The sequence below is a fragment of the Mirounga angustirostris genome, unplaced genomic scaffold, assembly GCF_029215605.1.
Source record: "Mirounga angustirostris isolate CCGP_5_RB_7025 unplaced genomic scaffold, mMirAng1.0.hap1 SCAF_9, whole genome shotgun sequence".
NCBI classification, from domain to species: domain Eukaryota; kingdom Metazoa; phylum Chordata; class Mammalia; order Carnivora; family Phocidae; genus Mirounga; species Mirounga angustirostris.
This window is the reverse complement of record NW_026991717.1, coordinates 20,005,340-20,023,915: the sequence shown is the minus strand read 5'-3', so window position 1 is coordinate 20,023,915 and position 18,576 is coordinate 20,005,340. Positions and strand designations below refer to the sequence as shown.

The 18,576-nt window shown below is 43.5% G+C and overlaps 1 protein-coding gene across 4 annotated transcripts in view; it reads left to right on the top strand.

Moving 5' to 3' along the window:
• The window catches only part of PCSK6 (proprotein convertase subtilisin/kexin type 6), a 182,342-nt gene that overhangs the window by 78,513 nt on the left and 85,253 nt on the right, over nt 1–18,576 (top strand). The gene's annotated exons all lie outside the window — the stretch shown is intronic.

Genomic DNA, 18,576 nt, shown 5'->3' with positions numbered 1-18,576 from the left:
CCACCCAGGATTTTCACTCCATATTGTTATTAAGAGTTTTACATGATGCAACAACAGTTACGTCGGCTTAACCATAAAGGTGGACCATTTTCTTTGGTCACCATTGTTTCTTTGATCTTATGTCATTCTTTTTGTTAAATTCTTTATTTTACAAGATTGTCTTTTCGATTAAATCATTCATTCTTCTAAAAGACATTTTTGAGTGTTCCTATAAGGTGGATGGTTACATAGGTAATAACTCTTCCGAGTTCTTGAAGGCTTTATTTTCTCCCAACAAATCTGGCTGTGTTGAGATTTTAGGTTCAAAATAATTTTCACTCAGAATTTTAAAAACATTGTCCCTTTCGTCTTTGGGCATCTAGTGTTGCTGATGAGGGGTCCAATGCCAATATTAATTTTTGTTCCTTTTCAGATAACTTGTTTTTATCTTCCAGAAAGCTTCAGGATTTTTCTTTTTCATTGTTCTCAGACTCAACCTCTTTGTGTCTGGATGTGAGTTTGTTTTCATTTTCCTGCCTGGCTCTCAGTGAGCCCTTTAGGGACTCCATATTGTTATTAACAGTTAAACATTACACTTCAATAATTATGTGAGCTTAACTAAAAGGTAGACCAGTTTCTTTGGTCACCATTGTCTTGGGTGTTGGGAGAATCCCTAGAGTCAGTATTCCAGCTCTCTAATACCCTATCTATCCAGTTTGTAAATTCTGAAAATATTTTCTCATCTAGTACTTCTAGTTGATGTTTTCAATTAAATTTTTATTTGAAATAATTTGTAGATTCACATGGATTGTAAGAAGTAATACACAGAGATCCAATTTTCCTTTACCCAGTTTTCCATAATGGCGACATCTTGCAAAAGAATAGTACGATATTACAACTAGGATGTTAACACTGATACAGTCAAGATATAGAATAGTTCCATCATCAAAAGAATCCTTCATGTTGCCCTTTTATAGCAGACATACTCCCACCCTAACTCCTTCCCTAATCCCTTGGCAACCAACCACTCATCTGTTTCCCATTTCGATAATTTTGTCATTTCAAGAATGTTATATAAATGAAACCATATACTATGTAGCCTCTGGAATTGGTTTTTTCACTCAGCATGATTCTTTGGAGATTCATCCAGGCTGCTGTGTATACCAGTAGTTTGTTCCTTTTTATTAAAAAGTAGTACTCCGTGGATGGATGTACCACAGTCACCCATTGAAGGACATCTGGGTTATTTCTAGGTTTGGGCTATAATAAAAAATATAATAATAATATAATAAATATAATAATAAAGCACCTAGAAACGTTCTTGTATAGGTTTTGTGTGAATGTAAGTCTTCATTTCTTTGGGATAAATATCCTGGAGTGCAGTTGCTGGGTTCTATAATAGTTATGTATTTATTTTTTTAAAGAAACTGGCAAATTGGGAGTTCCTGGGTGGCTCAGGTGGTTAAGCGTCTGCCTTCCTCTCAGGTCATGGTCCCAGGGTCCTGGGATCAAGCCCTGCATTGGGCTCCCTGCTCAGCAGGGAGCCTGCTTCTCCCTCTCCCTCTGCTCCTCCACCTGCTTGTGCTCTCTCTCTCTCATTCTCAAATAAATAAATAAAATCTTAAAAAAAAAAAAAAAGAAAGAAATGGGCAAATTGTTTTCCAGAGAAGCTGCACCATTTTACATTTCCACTAGCAATGTATGAATGATCCAGTTTCTTTGCATGCTTGCCAGTAATTGGTAACATCACTTTTTAATTATAGCCATTCTGATAAGTATGTAGTGATATTAATTTGCATTTCCCCAAGGTTAGTGATGTTGGAAATCTTTTCATGTGTTTATTTGCCATCTATATATTCTCTCTTTTTTTATTATTATTGGGTTATGTTAATCACCATACATTATTAGTTTTTGATGTAGTGATCCATGATTCATTGTTTGAGCATAACACCCAGTGCTCCATGCAGAACGTGCCCTCTTTAATACCCATCACCAGGCTAACTCATCCTCCCACCCCCCTCCCCTCTAGAACCCTCAGTTTGTTTTTCAGAGTCCATAGTCTCTCATGATTCGTCTCCCCCTCCGATTTCCGCCCCCCTTCATGCTTCCCCTCCTGCTATCTTCTTCTTTTTTTTTTTTAACATATAATGTATTATTTGTTTCAGAGGTACAGATCTGTGATTCAACAGTCTTACACAATTCACAGCGCTCACCATAGCACATACCCTCCCCAATGTCTATGACCCAGCCACCCCATCCCTCCCACCGCCCCCCACTCCAGCAACCCTCAGTTTGTTTCCTGAGATTAAGAATTCCTCATATCAGTGAGGCGCCATGTATATATTCTCTTTAGTGAAATGTCTCTTCCTATCTTTTGCTCATTTTCTAATTGTAATGTTTGATTTTTAACTGTTCAGTGTCGTGGGTTTTTTATATATCCTACCTACTAGTCCTTTGATGATTATGTTGTTTGTGAATATTTTCTCCCATTCTGTAGCTTGTGTCTTCATTCTCTTTAACAGGGACTTTTGCAGAGTAGAAGTTTTAATTTTGATGAAATCCATTTATGAATTTTTCTTTTTATAGATCAAGGTTTTTGGTATCAATCTAAGAACCCTTTGCCTTGTCTTCAATTCTGAAGATATTTTATGTTGGTTTTTTTTTAAGTTTTTTATGGGTTTAAATTTTATATTTTGAATTCCATCTTGAGAGATCTTGAGTTGATTTTGTATAAGGTGTGAGACTTAGGTCAAGGTTTTCTGTTTTGTTTGCCTATGGATGTCCAATTTTTCCAGCACCGTTTGTTAAAATGCCCGTCTTTCTTCCATTGAGTTGCTTTTGCACTTTTGTCAAAAATCGGTGGGAGCTTATTTCTGGGTTCTCTGTCGGTCTGTTCATCTGTGTGTCTGTCCCTCTGCCAGTGTGGCATGTCTTGATTATTGTAGCAATATAAAAGTTGTGAAACAGGGTAAACTGATTGCTCCCACGTTTTCTTTTTTCAAAATAATTTTAGCTGTTCTAGTTCTTTTGCCTTTCCATTCAACTTTTACCATTATCTTGTCAATATCTACAGAAAAATCTTGCTGGGTTTTTGGTAGGGATTGTGTTAAACCTATATATCAGTTGGGATAATTGACATCTTTACTACGTGGAGTCTTTTAGCTCATCCACTGTGTCTCTCCATTCGTTTAAATCTTAGATTTCTTTGTCAGCATTGTGTAGCTTTCACTATACAAGTACTGTACGTGTTTGCTTAGATTTACACCTAAGTGTTTCATTGTATTTTAAGCAATGATAAAGAGCATTGTATTTTGAATTTTGATGTCCATGTGTTAATCATTAACATATAGAAATGTAATTGTTTTTTGTATGTTGATCTTGTATCCTGCAATCTTTCTGAACTGGCTGATTTGTTCTAAGAGAGATTCCTTGAGATTTTATACTTGATAATGTCATCTGCAGATAGGGGTAGTTTTATTTCTTCTTTCTGATCTACATGCCTTTTATCTTTTCTTGCCTTATTGCCCTGGCTAGAACTTAAAACCTAGAGTAGACATCCTTATCTTGTTCCTGATCTTCAAGGGAAAGCAGTAAGACTTTCACCATTTCACCATTATGTATAATGTTACCTACAGGTTTTTGTAGATGCTCTTTAGGAAGTTGACAATGTTCCCTTCTATTTCTAGTTTTTGGAGAATTTTTAAAAAATGAATGGGTATTGAATTTTGTCACTGCTTTTTTCCTCAGTGAGTGATGTAATTATGTGATTTTTCTTCTTTAGCTTGTTAATATGGGGTTAGGTTGGTTGATTTTTGAATGTTGATCCAGCCTAGAATCTGTGGAATAAACCCTACTTGGTAATGGTGTTTTCTTTTTATATGTTATTGAAATCTCTTTGCCATTATTTTGTTGAGGATTTTTGTGGATATATTTATGAGGAGTTTGGGTCGATTATTTTCTTTCTGTCTTTCTTTTTTCCTGTACTGTCTTTGTCTAGTTTTTGTATCAGGGTAATACTATCTTCAGTAAATGAAATGGGAAGTGGTCCCTCATCTTGTATGTTCTGAAAGTGATTGTGTAGAATTGGTGTTAATTCTTTAAACTTTTAGTAGAATCCTCCAGTGAAATCATACAAACCTGGAGATCTTTGGGAGAAACTTTTTTTTTTAATTACAAATTCTATTTCTTGAAAAGTATTAGAGCTATTCAAATTATCCATTTCATAGTGGGTGAGTTGTAGCAGTTGGTATTTTTTGAGGAAGTGGTCCATTTTGCCTGAGTTGTCAAATTTATGTGTGTGGAGTTGTTTGTAGTATTATCTTACATACACTTTTGATGTTTGTATAGTCTGTGGTAATATTCTCTGTTTCATTCCTGATACTGGTAATTGTGTCTTCTCTTTTTTTTTTTTTTTTCTTTGTCATTCTTACTAGAAGTTTATCAATTTTGTTGATCTTTTCATAAAACCAGCTCTTTGTTACATTATTTTTTCCAGTGTTTTTCATTTTCAGTGTCATTGTCTTATGCTCTTATCTATATTATTTCCTTCCTTCCTCTTGCTTTGGGATTGCTTAGCTTTTCTTTTTCCAGGATCTTGAAGTGGATGCTTAGGTTATTGATTTGAGACTTTTCCTCTTTTCTAGCATAAACAATAGTGCTATAAATTTCCCTCTCACAGTAGTTTAGCTGTGTCTCCCATATTTTGATATGTTGTCTTTTCATTTTTGTTAAATTTCGTGTATTTTTTTTTCCCTTGAGACTCCTGCTTGGACCCATAGATTATTTAGAAGTATTTTATTTTGTTTCCAACTGTTTGGAGATTTTTCTGTTATCTTTCTGTTACTGATTACTAGTTTGATTCCTTTGTGGTTGAGAACACATTCTTTGTGAGTTCAGTTCTTTTAAATTTGTTGAGGTTTGTTTTATGATACAGGATCTAATCTATTTTGGTATAAGTTCTGTTGGCACTTGAAAAGAATGTTTATTCTCCTGTTGTTGGTTGGACTGTTCTAAAAACATTGATGACGGGGCACCTGGGTGGCTCAGTTGGTTAAGCATCTGCCTTCAGCTCAGGTCATGATCCCAGTGTCCTGGGATCGAGCCCTGCATCAGGTTCCTTGCTCAGCCAGGAGTCTGCTTCTCCCTCTCCTTCTCCCTCTGCCCACCCCACTCATGCTCAAGCCCTCTCTCTCAAATAAATGAATAAAATCTTCAAAAAAACACACACACAAAAATGTTGATGAGAACATTTGTTGAGTTGTTGAGTTCTTCCACATACTTACTGATTATCTGTCTAGTTGTTCTATTAATTGCTGAGAGAAGAGTATTGAAGTCTTCAATTATAATTGTGGCTTTGTGTATTTCTCCAAGTTCTACCAGTTTTTGTTCACATATTTTGCAGCTGTATTGTTTGGTGCTTATACATTTAGATTACTATATCTTCTTGGTGAATTGGCCCTTTTATCATTATAAAATATCTCTTTCTGTCTATGGTAATTTCCTTTGCTCTCTAGTCTGTCTCATATTAATATAGCTACATCTGTTTTCATTTGATTAAGTTTTTATATTAGTGATATATTTTTTCTATCCTTTACTCTCATCCTGCCTATATTGTTATATTTGAAATGAGTTTCTTGTAGACAGCATATGTTTGGGCCATGTTTTTAATTTTTTATATTTTTTTAAGATTGTATTTATTTATTTAACACTGAGAGAGAGACAGCGAGAGAGGGAACACAAGCAGGGGGAGTGGAGAGGGAGAAGCAGGCCTCCCGCTGAGCAGGGAGCCCAATGAGGGGCTTGATCCCAGGACCCTGGTACCATGACCTGAGCCGAAGGCAGCTGCTTCACAACTGAGCCATCTAGGCACCCCGGGCCATGTTTTTTAATCCACCCTGCCAATCTCTGCCTTCTAATTGCTATATTTAGACCATTTACACTTATTGTAATTATTAATATGTTAGGATTGAAGTTTGCTATTTTATCTTTTGTTTTCTGTTTGTTCTCTCTGTTTTTAGTTTCTTTTCTTTTTCTTACCTTCCTATAGGTTATTTGAATACTTTTTAGAATCTATTTTGTTTATCTATAGCCTTTTCCTTTTTTGAGAGAGAGAGCAAGAGCAGTGGGGAGGGGCAAGGGAGAGATAGAAAGAATCCCAAGCAGGCTCCACACTCAGTTGGAGCTTCCACTGAGTGTGGAGCCCAACATGGGGCTCAGTCTCACAACCCTGAGATCATGACCTGAGCCAAAATCAAGAGTTTGACGCTCAACCAGCTGAGCCACCAGGCACCCCTATCTATGGCCTTTTTTTAGTGATTGCTCTTGGTATTACATTATATATACACATCACAGTCTTTGGGTGTTATCATTTTACCCGCTTGAGTGAGGTATGGAAACCTTATTTCTCTTACATCCTATTACCCTCTCCTGTTTGTAATTGTCTTAAATATATCTCTACATACATTCAGAACCACATCAGACAGTATTATAATTTTTGCTCCAATCATTAAACATTATTTAGAAAACTTGAAAGAAGGAAAGCCTATTGTAGCTGAAGGTTTGTGTGTCTTGTCAAATTTGGATAGAATTTGGCCATTATATCTTCTAGCACTTTTTCAGCCCTGCCCTCTTTCTCCTCTCCTTCTGGGACTCCAAGGACATGAACGTTAGACCTTTTGTTATAGTTCCAGAAGTCTCTCAGACTCTGTTCATTTTTATTGAGTTTTGTTTGCTGTTATTATTTTGTTTTATTTTTTAGTCTGTTTTCTCTCTGTTGTCAGACTGGGCAATTTCAGTTATTCTGTCTTCCATTTCACTCTTTCTTTCTTCTGTCCACTGCATTCTGTTGTGAAATTCATTCATTTAGTTTATTTTGATTATTGTATTTTCAATTCTAAAATTTCTACTTGTTTCCTATGTATATCTTCTATTTCTTTGCTGAGACTTTCTTTGTTGAGGTTTTATATTTTTTCATTTGTTTCAAGCATATTTGTAATTGCTCAGAGAAACATTTGTATCATCGCTGCTTTAAAATCTTTATCAAATAAATCTGATGTCCCTGTTACCTCAGTGGTTGGCATCTATTGATTGTCTTGTATCATTCCATTTGAGGTCTTGCTAGTTCTTTTTATGATGTGTGACTCTCAGTTGAAACCTGTATATATTTGTATTATATTATGATGCTCTGGATCTTATTTAAACCTTCTGTTTCAGATGGCTTTCTCGGACACTGCTAGGTGGGGGAAGGGGACTCCACTGCTTCATTGTTGCCAGGTGTAGGTAGACATCCAAGTCTGCTCATTCACTCACTGTTGGCATCTAAGAGTGGAAGGGCTTTTCTCACCAGTGCTGAGCAGGGTGGGAGTTCCAGCTCCTCATGTGGCCTCCATTGAGGGGTCACCTTCTTACTGTGGTTGATGATGAAAACCCTGACTCACCACCAGGCCTCCTGAAATGACTCCAGCGGGGAGGGAGAGAGACACCTTTTCACTGACAGGTAGGGTGGAAGACCAAGCTTCCCCACAGGACCTTCACTGACACCATGGGAGTGAGCCTCTTTTCTGGTTGGCAGGGGGAAAGCCCTGCTTTTGTTCATCTAGGACGGGTATTGGAGTTCCTCATTATAGCCTGACAAGGGTGAAAGTCTAGGCTCCCACTTGGTCTTTGCTGCTGTGGGTTGGGGTAATGCCACAATCTTTTCTGTTGTGCTTGGCTAGAGTGGTGATTGTGTAAAAAGTTTCTGTCTTGCTGTGTCTCTCTTTGTTGGTGCTCTGGCTAGAGGGAACAGGCTTTGGAGGACTTTTTTGGGGGTCTGCTCCCATTGGTACTTCTAGGTTACCAGCATCTCCATTTCCAAGTCCAGCATATGTGAGACAAAAAGAATCCCGGGGAATTCACCACCATGTTGTTCCTTAGGTCCCAAGATCCCAAGGTAGTCTGCCTTCTTCTCTCTACCTTTCAGAGTCTTACGTTTGTTTCTTAGCAGAAAGAATGGGGAGAAGTGCTTCTAGTTGTCTTTTTTTTTAAGATGCAGTATTTTCTTACATCATATGAAGGATATTAGCGATACTTACTTTGAAGTTTTCTTCACATTTGCTTCATTAACCATATCTCCTTGGGTTCTTCTTATTATTGTCGTTTTGTTTCGCTTTTTAATTTGGTGGTGGTTCTCTTTCTTGACATTGGTTTTTCTCCTACTTGCTGATTACTGGTTATCGACTCGCGTTTGTGCCCACAGGTTGTGGTGGTTGTCAGGCCTGATGGCAGCGGTCTGTCTCTGATGTGGGAGGGGAGGGACCTGCTGCTGGATAGTGTCACTTCTGGCAGGGTGGTGGGGGGACTCCCTCTGCCAAGGGAGGCACTGTCCCACCTCTCTGGCCGCAGTCGTTGCATTGCATTAGTATCTGAATAAAGCCTGCTGCGACTCCCTGCTCTCAGCCTGGAGGGGGCAGCTAACCTGCTTCTTCCTTAGCTCCTCCCACCAGGCCTGCTCAGGGGCTCCTCCTGTCCTGACACACCAGGCCTTGGGATGTCAGGCACTTCTGGAATTGCTCCTGCTGGCTGATCCTATCTGCTTGATGTCTGTCCACCATTCCTCGAAAGATCTCCTCTTCTGATCTTGTTTTCCAGAGCTGTTCCTGATTTGCTTTTTTTCTTCTCTTTTTCATGTTATTTCTGACGATTTGGGCCCCGGGGAAAGGGAGATGGAGCACTCAGTTTTCCGTCATGGTTCAGTCTCCTTAGTGTTTTTCTTGCATCTCGTGCTCAGAACGATCCTGAGTTGGAATTTTTACAGCCGTTTCATACCTGGGGAAAGCGATAATCAAGAGGTCGCGTACCACGCGTAGGCTCACACAGCTGCTAGGAGGCAGAGCCCAGATGTGAACTCAGGCCTGCTGACTTGAAGCCTGGCTTGTCCCTTGCAGTGGTGTCTCTCTAGTGCTGGGACATAGCGGGGACCAAATGAGGACAGCTGCCACCAAGCCCTGTGAGCAGGAACAGAAGCAAAAAGGAAGGTTCCATGGTGTGCATGTGTATTCTTTTCCTCGACCAAATTCATATTCTTTCCAAACATAATTCTGGCCTTGTTTCTCTTTCTTAGCCTAAAATATAATAAACGAGGCTTTTCAACCTTCAAATGATAATGGCAATAATATTGGAGGGCAGAGACAAAGGATAGTGGCCATCATTCCTAGCCTCTCTTCTCACTTAACCTTTTGTTGTGTGCCCAACTCAGCCCATTGATAGTAATGCTATCATTTGCTGGGGGCCCCAGGTGAGTTCGCACAGACTTCTCCCCTTTCCAAACCAGTGTTACAATTGGACCAACCCTCGTGGTTCTTAGACACCCTTCAGCAACAGGCATCAGGAAACTGATAAACAGAAGTTTATTACTGACAACCTGGAAGTGACACAACACAGCTGGGGTCACAGAGCAAGGTCATAGGTACAGAGAGAGAGAGAGAGAGAGAGAGAGAGAGAGTGGGTGCCCAGGTGGTGTGTTTAGGGGCGGGGGCTCTGTTTTCATTAGGGGTTGAGGGTTGGGACCTAGGGTTTCATGGGCTCACTCTATCAGTGAATTTAAAGTGCTGGGAAGAGAAAAGACAAGTGGCCCAAACGGTCCCTTATCAAAATCAACCAAGATCTTTAAAACAAAGGTGCCTCGGTGGGGGGAGGTGGCCTGGCCCTTTATCTACTGTGGCTCCCAATTTGTTTGTTTGGGATAGATAGTCTTTGAAGTGGATGCCTCTTTGAAATGGATGCCTCAAGCAATTAAAAGCTTAATCAGGCACTTGCATTACAAAAAAAAAACTCCAACCAAACCAATGAACAACAACGAAAAAAAATCTGTCAGAGCTTTACAGTACACTTTTCTTTACTCTTCTTCTTTTTTTCTATTTAAATCCAATTAGCCAACATATAGTACATCATTAATTTTTAATGTAGTGTTTGTTCAATGACTGACTCATCAGTTGCGTATAACCCCCAGGGCTCATCACTTTAAAAAAAAAAAAAAAGTCAGCCCCATGCAGCCTTTCCGTCTTTCTTGTTCAGGGTAACGCTCCGACCCTCTTAGCCCTTCTGCTTCCCGTGGGCATCGGTGGTGGGCAGCTCTCCGACTTGGCTGCCGGCAGCAACACCAGCTCACCTACAAGATTCGCTCCAGGGGATGGAGCCTTTCCTCCGGTCCTCAGAGGCCCCGCCCCCCCAGACCGTGGGCTGAGGGTCCGAGCCTGGCCTGAGCTTCAGCCTCAGATCTTAATGGCTTGGCGGGGGCGGGGCCTGGGGGGGAACTCCCAGCATCCTGTGGGGCAGGTGAGTGAAGCCCCGCCCCATTAGCTCGCGGAGGTGCCTCGCTTGGGGCAAGCTTCCCACCCGTGCTGATGCTTAACGAGATTCAGGCGTTTTCCTGAGGCCCGACGAGTGTCACCTGGGACACAGCGTGTTTGGTACAGCCCATCGTGCTTCCAGAAGTGGAGAAGCACCCCTGGCCTGAGAGGCAGGTCCCAAGGCTGCTCCGGAGCGGGCAGCAGGGGCGAGCAGGGCAGCTGGAAGCTGCGAGGACTCTCCACCTCCTCGGGCCTGGCAGATACTTAGAAACAGAAAAGCGCCCCTGCTCGGGCCTCCAGAAGTCCGCGCATCTTTTCAGCCTGTGTTTGCTCTGGTTCTGGGAAGGAAAAGTAAAAGAGCAACTGCCAAATTTCCTTTGGTGTTTTTGTTCCATATTTTGATTGGGGAGCTGAATCATGTTTTTCCTTTCATAAGCATGAAAATGTTAAGTACATAACAGCTAAATTAATCCGGGCTCATAAATTAGTTAATTAGGTTAATTCAGAGTCACAGAATTCTCAGTCTCATTAGCGTTTCCATTAGGCAGTTTAGGCTTGTGAGCCTGTTAAGAGGACAGTTTAAGCTACAGATTAATCTTCAAAGGCTCCAAGTAGATACTCAACTGCAGTAGGATTTAAAATGCGTTGGAGAGGTGTGGGGGGATTTAGTGAATGTGGGCAGCTACTACTTAGGAGCTGTGCTCTCAGGGACCTGGGGTTCCCCCCCTCCCTACTCCTCACCCCCATATTAGCATCAAAGGTCCCCACCTGCTGGGTCTGAGCATCCATAGGTTAAGCAGGAGCCACGGGAAGGAGGAGATGGACAAGAACCGGCCATCGCTGCCTCACCCCTGTGTCTCCTAGACGGCCATGCCCTCCCAAGCCACCCTCCTGCAGCCCGCCCCCCCAGGACAGATAAGACTGGTTCTTGAACACCCTGGGGTGCACCATCTGGGCTCCTGAGATTGCCCTCACAAAGGCTGAATGAGAAGTAGCTGCTTCCGAGGGTATGTGAGAAAGACAGGGAGGGGGCACGCTCAAGTCTAAGTGACAGGCTGAGCCTCAGGCAGCCTTTGTTCATGGCAGCGTGAATGTCTTACTTCTACCATCTTCAGAGGCCAGTTCAGGGCATGTGCTCCCTTACTCTATCACAGGTGCACATCCCACCAGGGTCCCTTGCTGTCTGTCCCCATTTGCCGAGTGGATATATGGGTGCCCCATCTGGCTCAGAAGCATGCTGTCATGTCCAGTGCCGCCAGCTCTCCCTGAAACTCTCTGTGCTTTCAGGTGATCCACTATTATTCTCTGGCCCCTGTTCCCTGGGCTGGAAACCAAGAAAGCCCGTCTAGATTTCAAATCTCAAGAGAGGGACTGAGGCTCTTCTAGTTTTTACCATTCTTTGAAAAATCAACAGAAGCTGATTATGAAAGAGTGACCTGTTTTAAGCTATAGCTTTCATTATTATTCAGGCCTGGTGAGGCCAACAGATCAGGAGACAATGGCCATCGAACAGAGTTGGTGACTCACAGTTCCCAAGAGGAGAGAGTACTCTAAGCCATGGAGGCCAGGAGGGCAAGCACCAGGGTTGGTCAGGAGTCAGAGGGAGCAAGGGAAGTCTTGGGCTGAAGGCTTTCTGGTTTCTGCCGGAAAGAGTGGGCATGGAAGAGTAAGCGTGGTTCGTTTGAATAACTTCAGTGGGCTCTGGGGCTGAGGGGCTGTCCTTAGTTGTCTGGTTCCTGGTTATGGGGTAATTAGGGCAGGTGGAGGGTGGCCCAGAGCACCAAAAGCTCCATAAAGGAGATGGTTGGAGGTGTGGTCTCTAGATTGATTAGTTTGTACATGGAAGACATGCCTCCTGGGAGAGTTCTTTACTATTTTGAGGAATTGGCCAGCCCTGGGGCGTGAGGGTGAGCAGTCCCTCCAGAATCAACAAGGCCCCAAGGGGTCAAAGCATCAGAATCACAGAAAATAAAAGACGTGGTTAATGCAAGACCCTCGCTGCCATGGGCCTCATCTCATTGACCCTGGGTGATATGGTAGGACATGCCCAGGGGTTTAGTGGTTTACCACTGGTATACAGCTGCATTTCCACTTTGGAAGGAGATGGCCTGGCTCCATCAGGAGATCAAGAACAGAGCAGGAGACCAAGAGAGACTTGGCTTGGTCGTCAACCAACGGTCTTTAAACATTTCATGTCACAATGGCGAACGTAGATGTGCTTGACACCTCAGCAGACCACAGCTCCCTGGGGTTCATAGAACAAGGCTGTCATGCGTGGGCACATTTAGAGATTGGAGAGCCCTGTTACGGTCTTAGGCAATAAGTGGAGTTGACAGAAACCTTTTAGATTTGTAACATTTCTAAACAACTGTTGAAACCTCACTTGGCCCAGAATGGCTGCTGGTAGAACAGAATGTCCTGTAGTCTTAGTGGATAAAACCAAAAAAACAAAAAAAAAAAACGAAAAAAACAAAAAACAACAAAACCCCCCCAAAACCAATTCCCTATGGATTTACTAAAATAAACTCAGGTTTAATGAGCAAAGTTTGTTGGGGAGGCCTATTTGTCACACTCAGGAAGCTACAATCTAGTTTTACTTTCCGCTGTTCATTGCTCTTACATTGCCATTCATTTGCTGAAGGCAAAATACATTACTTTTCAATAAACAAAAGTGGGCCCAGCGTGTCCTGCTCCCCCACCTTCCTCCAGACGTTAACAACCTGGGCTGATAACTGACTTCTTGTATTGGGTGTGTGTGTGTGTGTGTATTCGTTCTTCTCCTTCCTTCCCCTCCCTCCCCTTTATTTTTAGCTCACTGACAGAAATTTACTTTCACTCCATTCTGGAGGCTACAAGTCCAAGATCAACATGTTGGCAGGTTGGGTTTCTTTGGAGGTGTCTCTCCTTGGCTTACAGATGGCTGCTTCTCGCTGTGTCCTCATGTGGTCATCACTTGGTCGGTGTGTTGTCTGGGTCTGAATTTCCTCTTATAAGGATACCAGTCATCTTGGATTCGGGCCCACCCAGCTGGCCTCATTTTCCCGTAAATACCTCTTGAAAGACCTTATCTCCAAATCCAGTCACACTGACCTTGCCATGCCTTTTAACATGGAGCTTCCTCACAAAGTTCAGAGGGAATGCTGTGTCTCAGGCTGCTTTACAGGGTCAACGGCAGGTCCATGGGCCTGTAATTTGGAAAGTTGCACTATAAATTAGTAGCGGGGGGAGAGGAGGAAGGACAGGTCACTCTGAAAAAAGGGCTGCTGGTTATTGACACTGGACCAAGAGACTTGTAAAATCATCCTGAATTTCAGCAAGTTCTCCAGGGCATGTAAAATATTATTGGGTCCAGGCAGTTTTATAGACACACCTAAGTGGGGTTTGCTCCTGGACGCAGCTTCTGTGCAAACCAGAGCTGCCTGCTGGGGGATTGAGCCCCCAGAGCACTCTGAGCTGTTCCCCCAGACACAAACTCGTCTGCTCCTGAGAAGCACCATCTTCCTTCTCCTCCGTGCTTCTCTCACAGACTGGTCCTCATAATGGACAGTCGGGCACGTGTTTGTCCTGCCACCGTGAGCGTGCCAACCACCCGGAGCTCATTTGCCAAACCAATGCCTGGCCCCAATTTTTTTTTCTGTACCTGGGTCTTTCTTTTTTCATCAGAGAAATGATGATTGTTTTTCTTCGATTTGGCGTTTCCAGAGAACCATTCACGTTTAAAGCTAATATTGGAACAGCAGGTTTCCACTGAAAATATTTACCTTTTCTTTGTTGGCAGCTTGTCAGTGTTGGGGGAAAATAGATGCTTCATTAAAATCTAAGTATGTTATACTTTCTTCCTCACACATAAGTTGCTGTTCTTCCGAGATGAAAAGCATCATGAGAGGTGTTAAGAAATTATTCTGGTTGTCTGTTTTTACATATTTTTGATGTCTTCTAGCATCTCTTTCTTCTTGTTCAAAAGTAGGCACTGAGCACTGACCAATGCATAGTATTGTTGAATCCCTATATGGGACACCTGAAGCAAATATAATACTATATGCTCATTATACTGAAAAAAAATTTTTTTAAAGTAGGCATTCCCACACCTATAACTTGCATGGAGAAGTCTAGAATGTCAGGTTACATTTCAGCACTAGAACATCAGAATTGATTTTGGGTGCCTTTGTGGCTGGCAGGGCCTTCTCCTGCCCTGGCAAGCCCATTGTGGAATATAAGGGTACATAGAACAAAGCCACCATTTCTCCAACAGCACCAGGTACTATGGCCTCAACATATATTTAATCCTCTCAACTACTCTGCCAGGTAAATATTGTGGAAGACGAGGCCTCAGAGAATTTGAGATCCTGGCCCAAGATTAGACAGAGCTGAGATCCCACCCCAGGACTCTGTGACCCCGGTTCCATTTCCCCCTGCTGTGAGTTGCTCTTCATCTTGCCAGAGGCCACACCTTTTGCCACATCCTGTGGCCAACGTCCTGTGCTGGTTATGGCCCCTCTCTTTGGGCTGATGGCTGAGCGAGCACCCGGGCCCAGTGTCTCTGACATAGAGGGAAGCCCTGGGCTCACAGACCAGTGACTGGAGAGAGATAACATTTCAAATCACCCTGATTCTCCTTGTGCAGCCAGAAATCAGAAAAGAGGAGGTGCACTGAGCGGATGGGACAGCCCCACCGTTGAAAGGGAGAAAGGCCCCCACAAGAGATGCCAATAAACTCTGACAAGTTTGACCCCCATTATAACTCCTTTGATCTTCAAAGGGAAGTTGTTGTTACTCTATTTAAATTAAGGATCTCTGTCTATCAAAAGGCACCATCAACAAAGTGAGAAGACAAGGCATCAACTGGGAGAAGATATTTATAATGTGTATAACCAACAGAGGATTAATTCCCGGTACCAGCAAAACTTAGCCATATATAGTTTAAGCAAGCATGCAATTGTATTAACCCACTAGTTTTTAAAAGGCAATGAAAGGAATCATCCAAAATTCTGAGCAGTTTCCTCTTTGAGGGGCAGGGCATGGGTAGAGACCCCAGTGGGTCATGTTTATATTTGCATTGAATGGATGGAGGGTTCATGGGTGTCAATTATTTTTTTAGGCTTTATCACTAACATGTATGTAACATATGATCCTTCATACATATTAAAGAGTATATGTTTTTAAAATAAAGGTAAAAAGGGATTAGTTACTGTTAACAACCCCTGGAAATTGTTGTCTTTATTCCTGTGTTTACAGATGGGGAAACTGAGGCTCAGTGGGTTCCCACTAGCCACTAACATGCACATTGGGTCCTTACTGCCAGGCACTTTACCTGAATCACCTTTTTCAGTTTTTCTGGCACCTCTGTAGACGAAATAACTTTCATCATTGCGACCTACAGGAAATGGAGGCCTGGTTGACATGAGGTAAACTCCCAGAGCCACTGGTTGGTGGTCACGGCAGGGCTGTCACCTGTGGCATGCCCCATCACCCTCCTGCCGGCTTGATTCAAGGCACAGTGTGGGTGAGAGTTTTGTTCCACGGGCCTCTCCTTGGGAGTAGTGATGAGGGGTCCACATCCAATTGCCATGTGGCGCCATCTTAGTGCCTAAACAGGGGCCATCCTAAGCCAGGCAGTTGAGGTCTTATCTGTGTCAGCCTGGGCCACCATCACAAAATTCCACGGACTGGGAGCTTAAGCAACAGACCGTTATTTCTCACAGTTCTGGAGGCTGAAAGTCCAAGATCAAGGGACCTGCCCGTTCTGTTCCCCTGTGAGGGCCCACTTTGTGGCTCACAAATGGCTACCTTCTCTGTGGCCTCACATGGTGGAGACAGAGATGCAAGCTCTCTGCCGACTCTTCTTATAATAGGCACTAAGCCCATCATGGGGGCCCCACCCTCATGACTTCATCTAAACCTAATTACCTCCTAAAATTCCTACCTTCATCACACCGGGGGTTGGTGCTTCAACATGTGAATTTGGGGGCTGGGGGGACACAAACATTTAGTCCATCACAGGTAATAAAGAGAGGAAGGGCAATAGATGGGGACCCGGAAGGTAGAACAGAGTGTTGAAGTTAAAATTTATTTCTACTTCTCATTTTTAAGGCCTTGCAGCCATAAAGAAGTAGTTCTTCTAACGACTCCAGCACCTTCTCTCACCGCCTGTGCCTGTTAGGCTGACACTTCCGAGGGGCTCTCAGCACTGTCATTGAACTCCTGATGTCTCCCAGACCTCAGTCTTACTGTTGTTTGGCTATAAATTTCTCTGACACGGATTTGGAGTACAGTTTCCAGACTTTGGGAGCAGGAGTTTCCAGTTTGCTTGTAGCGTCCCACCCAAGTGGAGGGCCAACCTGGCGCACCTTCGAGCAGCTCCCCCTCCTCCTACAACCACGACTGTCCTGCTCAGCCTCCCAGGGACCCTGCCCAGGGCCTCTGACCTTTTCTCTCTCAGCTCACAACAGGGCAGATGTTAAGGAGAACACTTCAGGGCAACCTGAACTCTCAAATCCGGGCAGCATGAATTGATAGGGTAGAAGAGTTTACTGCATTTCAGTCATCTTCACATGCTCTGTCAGTAGGAAGTCGCTCACCCTGACAAATCATAAAGTGCTTTTAGTTGTTTGTCTACAACTCATGTGTTACTGGGTGAGAGATTGGGTATCATTTGAAATTTATGTGTTCGGGATCTCTGCCTCTCAAACCATTCATCAAAAGTGACAGCAGAACATCTCCACAATTACAGTGTACTTTACATAAAACATCTGTCCCTGAGCACCTGGGGAGGGTGTCCCCTCAAAGAGTCTCCTTCCCATGGTTCTTCCTGCCTGAGCCCCGTACCATCTCTTTTCATCCTGGGGATAAGTCACTGTTCTGTCTTTTAAAATCATTTGTTTTCAGAGTTTCTATTCTTGGCATACCCGCCGTATGTGGACGCAGATTCTGGGATGTGGCATGAATAGATCCAGCCCAGGCTGGGAGAGCTGGGGGCCTCTCTGCTCGGTGAGGGGAACCTCAGGGAGAGTGCTGCCTGGGCTGGGGTGCACGGGAGGGGAAGCTGCAACCATTTACAATCGTGTCTTAGAAGAGTCTTTAATGGTGCAGGGAAATGTTCTGTATGAAGTTCTGTAGTAAAAAAAAAGAACTTGGAGAGAAAGTGCGTGCTGGGGCCAAAGAAAAGTACTGGAAGAAAATAACCAAAATATTACCACTAGTTATTTCTCTATTTTCCAAACTTTCTGCAAAGAGCATATGTGATGCTTCTAATCAGAAAAAGTCCTCTTTTCTGTTATGTTTTAAATAGCTCAAGATTTAAAATTCATTGGCATGGCCACCGCACACATGGGGCTGGGCCTGGTGGAGGAGGAGCTCCTGGGGGCCTCGGAACGGGGTGGCTGTGGGGACTGAGCAGTCACCTAGAGCGCTGGTCTGGGGTCGGCTGGTCCAGGTTTACTGAGTCTCCAAGAGGTCCAATTTTACGTATCTGCTAGTGTCCAGGCAGGATGTGCTGGTGGCTGTCATTACCCCTGCTTCCCAGTTAGTGCCAGCATCGCTGAGACCCCCTCTCTGGGTGAGGCCTGGGGGCACCATACCTACTAGATGCGGAGTGTGATCCGTAATGGAGACAAAGCTTGGGCCTGGGGTGTGCGGGAACCCCCGGCCAAGAACATAGGCACTGGGAGAGGCTTGTGGCTCCCTCCCTCTCCTTCTGGGGTGGTCTTGAGGAAGGGGTAGTCCCCACCACCTAAAGACCCCTCTGGGACACACAAAACCTGAACACACGCTGAGATATAAGAAGCCTGCTCCTTGAGAGACTACGGTGTGGCCCTCTGTCGTCCAGGTTAAAAACTCCTAGTTACAAATCAGAGATGGGAGTGATTTTTTTTTTTTTTTTTTAAAGAGAAATAAGACAGAGAAATAAACTGTTGACAGCAGGGAAAGTGGAGCTCTATTATAGAAATAATCATCATAATCATTCTATTATGTTCCACTTTTCAATACCAGAGTGACTGCATGCTACCAAGGAAACAGTTTACAACAGTTTACATCCTATCTTTTCCAAATGGTTCCATTTCCTTTGTTGCTGTCCCATGCTGGGGACACCACAGCGTGGCCCCAGATGTCATTTGAATTCCTTCACATCAGCACAGGATGGGGAAAGAGGTTTTCCAGAATGAGGCTGGAACATTCCTGAGCTGGGGGGCGGGGGTGGGGGGGTGGAGGGCTCTCCGGCTGCACCCCAGGGTCACAGTCTGTGCGGCCCCAAAAAGTGCCGAGCGGGCGT